Source organism: Apis dorsata, unplaced genomic scaffold (genome assembly GCF_000469605.1).
Source record: "Apis dorsata unplaced genomic scaffold, Apis dorsata 1.3 scaffold_127, whole genome shotgun sequence".
NCBI classification, from domain to species: domain Eukaryota; kingdom Metazoa; phylum Arthropoda; class Insecta; order Hymenoptera; family Apidae; genus Apis; species Apis dorsata.
In genome coordinates, this window is record NW_006263420.1 from 111,227 (window position 1) to 120,522 (window position 9,296).

The 9,296-nt window shown below is 39.6% G+C and overlaps 1 protein-coding gene across 1 annotated transcript in view; it reads left to right on the forward strand.

Moving 5' to 3' along the window:
• Positions 1-9,296, forward strand: part of LOC102681071 (plexin-A4-like) — a gene marked incomplete at its 3' end in the record, with an annotated part of 58,703 nt that overhangs the window by 25,611 nt on the left and 23,796 nt on the right. The window lies entirely within an intron of this gene.

The window sequence follows — 9,296 nt, forward strand, 5'->3', positions numbered from 1 at the left end:
TTCCAATCCCTCTGTCCTCCTCTCCGCGCTTTATTTTATTTTTCAAACAAATTCGACCAATTTCACCTCGGATTTAAGGAAAGGATATATCCCTTCTACAGAGCTCGTTGTGCTCGCGTCGAGCTATCGGTGCCGTGCCACCTTTTGTTCCTTCGAGTTCCTTTGTACCGATATTCTCTTCTCGGTACTCGGATACTTGCGTAGCGCAGGACCGAACGCACAATTCCGCGTCTCGGAATTATATGGCGAAACGGCAATGACGAGTTGTTCTCAGGGCTGTAACGGCCCTCAGTTTTGCCACGCGCCCCTTCCGACTTTCAACCATTTTTCACGCTCGAGATATGTTATTCCGCCGTGATATTTATGACGACGTTCCATCTTGCTTTCCCGATTATCTTCCTCCCCTCTACAAACAAATCGAAAGGGGGGGAGGGAAAAATTCGTATCAATTGGCACGAACTTGGGGCAGAGCGGGGGAATATCTCGGAAGGCTTGGATAAATAAAATCGATTCGATCCAGTTAAGAGCGAACGGTATGATTAATGCCAACGAGCACTTATCGTGAAAGCGTGGAACGATTTGCATCATCGTTGTACGCGCCATTATTTTTTCTGCTTTCTTTCTTTCTTTTTTTTTTTTTCGAACGCGCGCTCTAATTTCGCGCCTCCGTTCCTCCACGATCCGCTCCGACATACACGCACGCGTATGCATATCCACGGTTTAATCCGATCTCGCTGGTAGGATAATTTCGATGGTTAAACGGACGATCATTCCGTTCGCTTCGACGATCTGTCTCTTAATGAACGGTATCCACCAACGGTTATTATTATCGACCTTTTACTATCTCCGTCTAAATACGTATATGTAAACACGAATCGAACGATTAACGCGACATATCCCTTTTGTTATTATTCTCTCTCTCTATATATATAAATATACATATATATATATATATTTGTCTTTGTTCGAAAGTACTCTCCGAAGTAAGAAGATTTTTAACGGTATAAACGAGCGAGGCTTTTTTATCCAGGAAACCGGTTCACCCGGCTACTTTGGAAAACAACGAAAGTACTCGCGCGGTATATTTTATCGAAGATACACTCCGTTATTACGCACCGGTGTCGATGGCGAGTGCACCCGTGTGTTTTATTTGCAAGTACAGCCCTGGTTCTCCTTGCCAGCAGCCTTGCCCGAACCGGCCAACGACCGTATCTCTCTTACCTATCCTGTAGTCGGCCGCCTCTCTTTCTCTCTCTCTCTCTTTCCCTCTCCCTCTTTTACGCTCCTTTCTCTTTCGCCGGCCAACCTCCGCACTTCCAACCCACCTCTCTTTGATCCGTTGTACAGGTAAACTCACGTGAAACGTGCATAAAGCTCCTTGGACGCCTTTTAAACCAGCCTTTTTGACTTGCCACTGTTGACCGGAGGGAGAGAGGGGGGAAGGGAAATTTTTGCACCTTTCGACAGCCCTCCCCCCCGATTCATAACTTCGAAGTAGGTTTTTTTTTCGTTTCTGCCTCGTGTAATTAAGGTATTCCGCTCCCAAAACTGGAGGATTTGATCCTTATTCGGGTATATAGGAGAAAATTGGTGGCGAGTATTCGTCAAAGGATAGAGAAGGCAAAGTTTCTTTTCTAGAAATTTTGAAATTCGAGAGGAATGGGAGAAAGTGTGTATTAGAATATTTGGAATTAATTAGAGGGATATTAATGATCGTGTTCCGAATTCCGCTCTGGCGTTTCGATTATTTTTTTACGATATTGCGAAGAATGTGATGAAAGTTTTCAACTATTTTAGTGTTATTTCGCGTAATTGTTTGGCTAGCTTTAATCCTTAAACGTTGTTCAATTTTTCTCGCAACGCGATATTTTTATCTCCATCGCATATTTTGTACACATTCCAGTTAAAGCGTTATCTTTATTTTTAAAGATAGGCGGGAAATTCACGCGAAAGTTTCTATCGATTATTCCAGTTATTAAAATTCTCGATATTTTATTCCGCTTGTTACGAATCTGTGTAATTGATTTGAATAACCCATGCTTTCGCGATGCGAATATTGTACTTTGGACTCGTGCAATTTTTCTTGATAAATTATCGCGTAAAACTTTCACGATGTTACAAATAAATTAAATCAAATCGGGGAGGAGAGAGAGAGAGAAAGAAAGAGAGAGAGAATGAGTGGCCCAACTTTCATTCATCCGGTGAATGTAGGCGATGTATATAACCTATCTTATCAAACGCAACGACTGAAACGGATATTACGATAATGGTACTCTTAGAATATGCTCGTCGCCATATGATGGTGACGTGATCGTGTTTGTGCTATCTGGATGCATCGTATTAAAAAAGAAACGTGTGTCCGATAAACGAAAAGGAAATTCAAAATTATGATATATACATATATATATATATATACGATATATTTTGATCGATGTCCTGTTCGAATTCCGCGGTAACAGCAATTATGCTCTAGGTTATAATCCGTGCTTGTTTATTTCGTTATTTATAGTGCATATAAATCGCCAGTCAAAAGATAAACAAAATTGCTAGTTCGATGTATTTCGTTAAGCGAGAATGGTTCATTCGCGTGGTCAATAAACGCAATTAATTTTACTCAGTCAATTATCGAGATAATTCAACGGTATTCGTTTCGAGAATGTAATTAATGGTCCCGATATGTAAAATAGATAATTTCGATTCGAAGTATCGCGTATCGAAGGAATCTTTCGCGTCGCAGAGCGAATCGAGTGTGGCAGATTAGCGCAAGCTCCATATGCCGATGAAAGATGAACGAAAGAGAAAGAGACAACGGGAGGAAGGAAAGCTCGACGAAAAGCGATATTCCTTTGCTTCACGCGCGAGCAACTCGACAGAGTTCCTCGATGACCAGGGACGCTTGCGCACTCTGCTGTCCGCTATACGCTTCTTCGCGTTGAAGGATGTATCGCGTTACACGTTCGTATCGCGTAACACCTCGATCTACAAAGGAGTGCAATTCTTGCGGCTTGGAACGACGACTTCGACAACGAAGGTAGAATATATATTCTTCGTATATATTTATACACACGCGCTAGTTATGGCCGATCGTACTCGTTGAATCAGGATGTATCGGTTCGCACTTATCCGCATTTTCGACGCGAGATACGTCGTATCCTCCTCGACGAGTCGAAACGAGAGTCGTGAACGAGAGGAGAGCGCGGGCGTATTACTGCCTACGGTATGCATTCCATCGATGTCTGAACGCGAGCTTTCTCTCTCGACACGACGACGGCAGAAAAATACGTGAGAACGGGTATCGGTGTCTGTCGAGAAGGTTATGTGCGTTCTCACTTTCAGTGAAACTCCCTGTTGTTTGTTTCGGAAATATTTTTCGCTTCTATTTAGGTTCATTGCTATTCAAGGAGATAGAAAAAAGAAACGGAATTCACGCTCGGAAGAAGATCGAGAGTGAAGGGAGGCGAACGATCGCGCTCTCGTTTCTCCACTGCTCTACAGCCTATGGTAAATCTCACGATCAAGAACGAAAGAAAAAAAGATAACGGCAATAGCCTTCGTGCCAGACAGTATAGTGTTTCGCGACTTCGTGGTCACGCGACACCCCTCGAACCACGAAGGCAGCGTGGTATCGGCTAAGCGCATGCTTGATCGGACGTGCTCGTGCCTCTTCGTGCAGGCTCGACTATGTTCGTTTTCGTTCGGCTAAGTTCGGAACGACCGAACGACTCTCTCCAGCGCGCTGAATCACAGTCTGGGTCAGTTCGCCGAATGATCGTCGTTCCATGAGGGACGCGTGCGCGTGTGCTCTTCTGTGATCATATGAGTGAATAGCTATTTTATACAATCTTGTGACTTTGGAATTAATGTGTCAAAGTAGTGCTAGTGCGTTGAAAAAAGGATATAAATCGAGTAGTGGCGAGAGGGATAATGTTTAAGTGTGTCGCCGAGAAGGCTGTCGAGGTTGCACGGAGTAAGACGAAATTCATCGAGGAGAATAAGAACGCGTGACAGGTAAAACATAACCTCAATTTCATAGGGACAAAAACTATGGATAAATTTCTTGCGAATATTGTTCACTTTTGTACATTTATACTTTTTTTTATCGAAATTTTTTCTTTGGATGTCGTGTTTCGTTACACGAGCGTCTAATAAACTCGTTCTTTCGAACGATGGGTGGCGTAAACGAACCGTGCAACGATATGTTACCCTGAACAATTTAAAAACTATTCTACACGAAAATTACGTACTTTCGATCGCACGCGTGACTTATTTTACGATTGGGAAAAAAGGGAAAAAACGTTGGAAAGTTCGATTATCGTATAAATATCTGTAACAATTATTAAAACGTTGATTTTTTTTTAATTCGATTTTCGAATGGCCAAGTGTCACGTGACCTTCTCTCTGCGCATTTATCCTTGTCGCGAAGTGGCGCTTCCGTTTGCCCTGGCAGGAATGTTCGAGCGTTTATCATTGTGCACGAGTGTCTTTCTTGCTTGTCCACCACGCCTTGAAATCTTCGGCTTTTGATTTCGCGCGGTGAATGGAAATTTATGATGATTGCGTGAAATATTTTCTATATTTCCATATTCGAATTTTTTTTTTTTTAACGAAAATAAATAAATTTTATCATCGTTAGATAGAGAGATGGATCGCGTTTTTTTTGTTCTTTTTTTAAAGGTCAAGCATATATTTGAAAAATCGCGAAACACATATTATCTTATAAGTTGATGAAATGTGCATGATGAAATATCTCATCATTTTTTTTTTATGTTATCTTTTGATAATTTATTAAATGTTGTTATTTCACTATCTAACTTGTGTTTCGAATGATTGAGCGTAGATAATTCAGAGAAATGTTTATACGCGTATGTAGGAGCTTTGTTCCACGAATTTTGCTCTATTATGTTATTTGCAATTTGAAAACTTTGAATCATTGTTGTTTACGTTCACTACTTTGTTTAAAATATTTTACGAACGTAAATTAGGAGAAAATTCGATCCAATTTCAAAACATTAATAATAATATATTCTACTTCGAATAATAATATATATCTTTTTTTAAATTTTTCTTTTCATAATACTATATCGTATATTTTATTTTTAATTAACAATTTAATATATTATTCGAATAAATACTTAATAATCCAACGTAGTATTCGCAATAAATGAAAACTTTCTGATTGATAACGGATATTTTTCTTAATTAAAGATCTTGATAAAATATATTATAGTAAAGTTATCATATATGAATCGTAAGGAAAAAGTAACAATTTCGTCTCATCGATATAAATTAGTGTATTCGAAAAAGGATTTATATAGAATTAACGAAACTACATAACAAGTAGTCGGTATTATCAAAGACGAGAGTTTTCAAGTTTCCGATTGCGGGTAAAACTGTGAGACCTAGTCGTTTGTATGCGAGAATTACGATGATAATCCGTACAACGATCGATGTGCTCGTTGTTTCTCTTCTGTCACGCTTTCAGATGGTTTATCCGCGTTCCCTCCTGAACCCGTCTATCAAAGAGCTTAAGAAATTAGCATAAATATTCGTAGTTGCTTCCACGTATCTATCATATTTACGTTAGTGTATTTTACTCGTGTGCAAATTGAAAACTAACAGATCTCATAATACTAAAAAGAGAAAAGATTAACTTCGGATATAACATTGATGTAAATACTATTAGAATTTCTATATATAGTTTGTATCAAATATAGGATTGATTCAAAATGTTAGTTAATTGGCATGTTTTATGTTATACAATTAAAAAAATATTCTTAACGCAAGAATCCTTTTTTTGAAAAATATTAAAGCATATTTCTTTTTATTATTAATATATTACGGTTTTATTTAACAAATAATACGATTATTTTGTATAAAATGACAATTATAGCAATAATTTATTGTCAAAATAACAAAAGAATCGTTACTTCGTTAAATGAATATGATTCATTTCTGTTGATGATTAAAAAAGGATCGTGAATAAACGTTGATCGATTCATTGCTACTACGTAGGTAACAAAAAGTTTTCTTAAAATAAAACGGATGAATCAGTTGGATCGAAGTTGGTATATGTTCTTGCGTTATCAATTTTACAAGCGATGATTTATTTATTTATTTTTAATATTCCCGTTCGACTATAATATAATTTCCTCGAGTATTTTCGCGGATATAATCGAAAAATTAGTCGCGGACTTTCGATCCGTAATGTACACGGGTACAGTTGCAGTCAAAATTTGTGGTCAGGGATATTAAACGAAGAGGCACGTAGCAAGCGTGAATGGGTTGGCAGGGTGAGCCGAAAGTATGAATGGGCTAATCAATTTCCAGGCACAATCGTGGCATAACGCGTGTCCCTAGTAACCGTGTCCACCGCGACGCAGTGTGCCACAGTGTGCACGTGTGTGAGTATAAATTTTCAATTGCAAGTGACGAGTAAGCGGGTAGCCAACAATACAAAACGTTCAACGATACGTCGACCGGCGACACAGCCGTGAGCGCGTTTATAAATGGAGAAATATCGCTCTGTTTGCCTCGATAATCGAAGCTTCGTCGTGAAAGCTATCGGATTTATCGTCACGGCTGTACAAATTTTCCATTCTTTTAAACGTTTCCACCGTCTTTCGCGATCAAAGAGAAATTAAAAAAAAAAAAAAATAATTCGATTTAAGAAAATTATTATCGATCGTTCCGTATCGTTTCGCACTTATTAACATATTATTATCGTATATACGTATGCAAGGTACGCGGAACGAAGACGAGAACGATACACGGTCGAACGAATCTCGTACAAACTACCGCGTGGATGGTCATTGTGCGAATGATTCAGTGACTAGTCATTCGTGCAAGGTCCCAGTTCATTTCTTCCACAGGCTGGGTTTGCACGAGCGAACCATTGCACGTGTGTAGCGTGCGCAATGGTGTGCCGCCGCGATTGCCGACTTGATTTTCGTCGCGAATGACGCGTGTTTTGCTACGTTGTTTCCACCGTTGCGAGAAATTGTTCGTTCGTAGTTGTCGCGCGTGTGACCCATTAAACGATATATTTGCGATATTTTTTTTTTTTTTTTTCGTTCGATTCGCGTTGTCGAATTTTTTACCCAACATCGTTTTAATTAAGCATTTTGATCGAGAAAAGTAGAAGAAGGAGAAAGACGGTCGAGAATGGTTCAAGTTATTTATTTGCCAGTTTTCTCTACGATCAATTTTCCGATAAGCCGCGCCCTCTATTCCGTATAATTTACAGTAATTTGAATATAAAACGTTAATCCATTTTTAATGGAGTGTGCCCTTAATAGCCGCCGGGGATTTTAATAGTTGCGTTAATTGTCCCACTATATTTTAGTTGGGCCACCGGTGGATGCGGGGAATCGAATAAACTGACCGCCGTTATTTTCAAGCGTTCGTAAAAATCCCCTTACACCCCCTCTATATACCATAAATTACTATCGTTTCGTCTTTTTTATCACGCTGTATACATCCATCGAATTTCGACGATTAACGATCCTGTCGTTAGGATTTAATTATTTTCAAACTTTAATTACTGTTTTTAACGACCGAATCGTTAAAATCGTTGGCCGAATCGATCGGAATTAACGTAATTTTAAATCATCGTTATTTCATAAATTATAGTTTTACAACACTTTCCTTAACGAGATTTATTCTACATAGGATTTCGTTTCGTTGCGAAAAAAAAAAAATCGCAACGAAATACCACGCAATTTAACGTTCGATCGGGAGGCGAAGATGAGAAGAATACACCATTTGTAAGAAAAGTTAGGCGAATTCTTCCGACTGTAAGAGGATTCACTCTGTCCTTTCATACATGCGCATTTCCAATGATAGGCACGTTGTCCATTGGACGAGATCGGCATTCCAAAACGATTCGAATCTCTCGGTTGTTGGACAATGCGGTTGCTATTTTTCGACGTTCCACGCGACAGGTTGACGCGCGTTCCTTTTCTATCTCTATTAATAGTCATTCGACGAAGAACGCGAAATATACTTTCGGTTACACGTCCCTCCCGCTGTGACTTAACGCCACATTCGCTTTCCTTGGACGCGCAGCCTTGCGTTTCGCAACGGTTCCATTCGAGAGGAAAGAAACGGAGTTCCGCGACTGGGGATCTAACTGGGACACAAAGGAATCCTGAGGCGCGTGGTAGTTAGACAAATATTTGTCAAGTGATGTGGCTCGCGAGCGCGTGGAACGTTTATTTCAACGAATCATCACGAAGATAGTTTCCTCCGCTTCTTGATGATTAATTATAGATTAGTAATTCTTTCGATCAGATTTTAAAACTCGTCGTTGATATTATCAAAATATATCCGTTTTTTCTTTCTATCGAAATAGATTATGCAATTTATCGATATAATTAATTACACTTCCAATGATAAAACGGATTGTTTATTCGTGTCGCAATATCGTTGATGTATCATTATATTTATTTATTTTTATCGTGCCTATCTTATAATCATCGTAATCGTTATTCCACCAAGGGTTAATAACAGCACGTGTTTCTCGTCCTTCCGCTTCGTCGCTGCATTCTCATCGCGTCCGTTTCGTTTCGATGAATATTCACACCCGGCCATAATTTCGTGCTATTTTTATTCTCGAACATCGAGAGAATAATCGAATAACCCTTTCCTCCAAATCTCTAGAATCGAGCTATCGAGATTTTCGTTTTCTCTACGCGGCCTTGAAAGACGATATCATCTCTCCTTCCCTCGAATCTTACGGAATCATTCCGGTGTAATTTCCGTTGGCCGGGCGGAAGATCGCGATGTCGAACAGATTTACAGAATTGTTTTCAATTTTGCCACGGTTCCCGTGCCACGCCTATCGCACGATGAATAATTCATCTTTTCACCGAGCCGCATAATGAGGCATCCTCGACTCTATCCATTAACTTGATCGCCATTTAACCACCGTGACGAAGCGCGAACACAACGGATTAATGATATTTCAAGATCATCGGTTGTCCCTATATCCCCCGACAATTAGTATCAGAGGGAGCTCGAGCTCTCCTCTTTTTTACGATCGGTAAGTCGAGCGGCAAGATCCATTAATCTTGATAACGAAACGTCGTATATACATAAGCCACAAGTGGTTTCTCAAATTCATAGCGTAATCCAGCGTTCTCTCGCTCTAATCTCTGGAAAATCTTTGGCGGATGCGAGAAGTTAAGCGTCGCGGTTGTTGACCCCCGTCAGCCTTCTCACCTTCGTTTTAGCTTCGGTTCCACGAACCCCCTTTTTTTCTTTTCTTTCTTTTTCTTTTTTTTTTTTTTTTTTTTTCC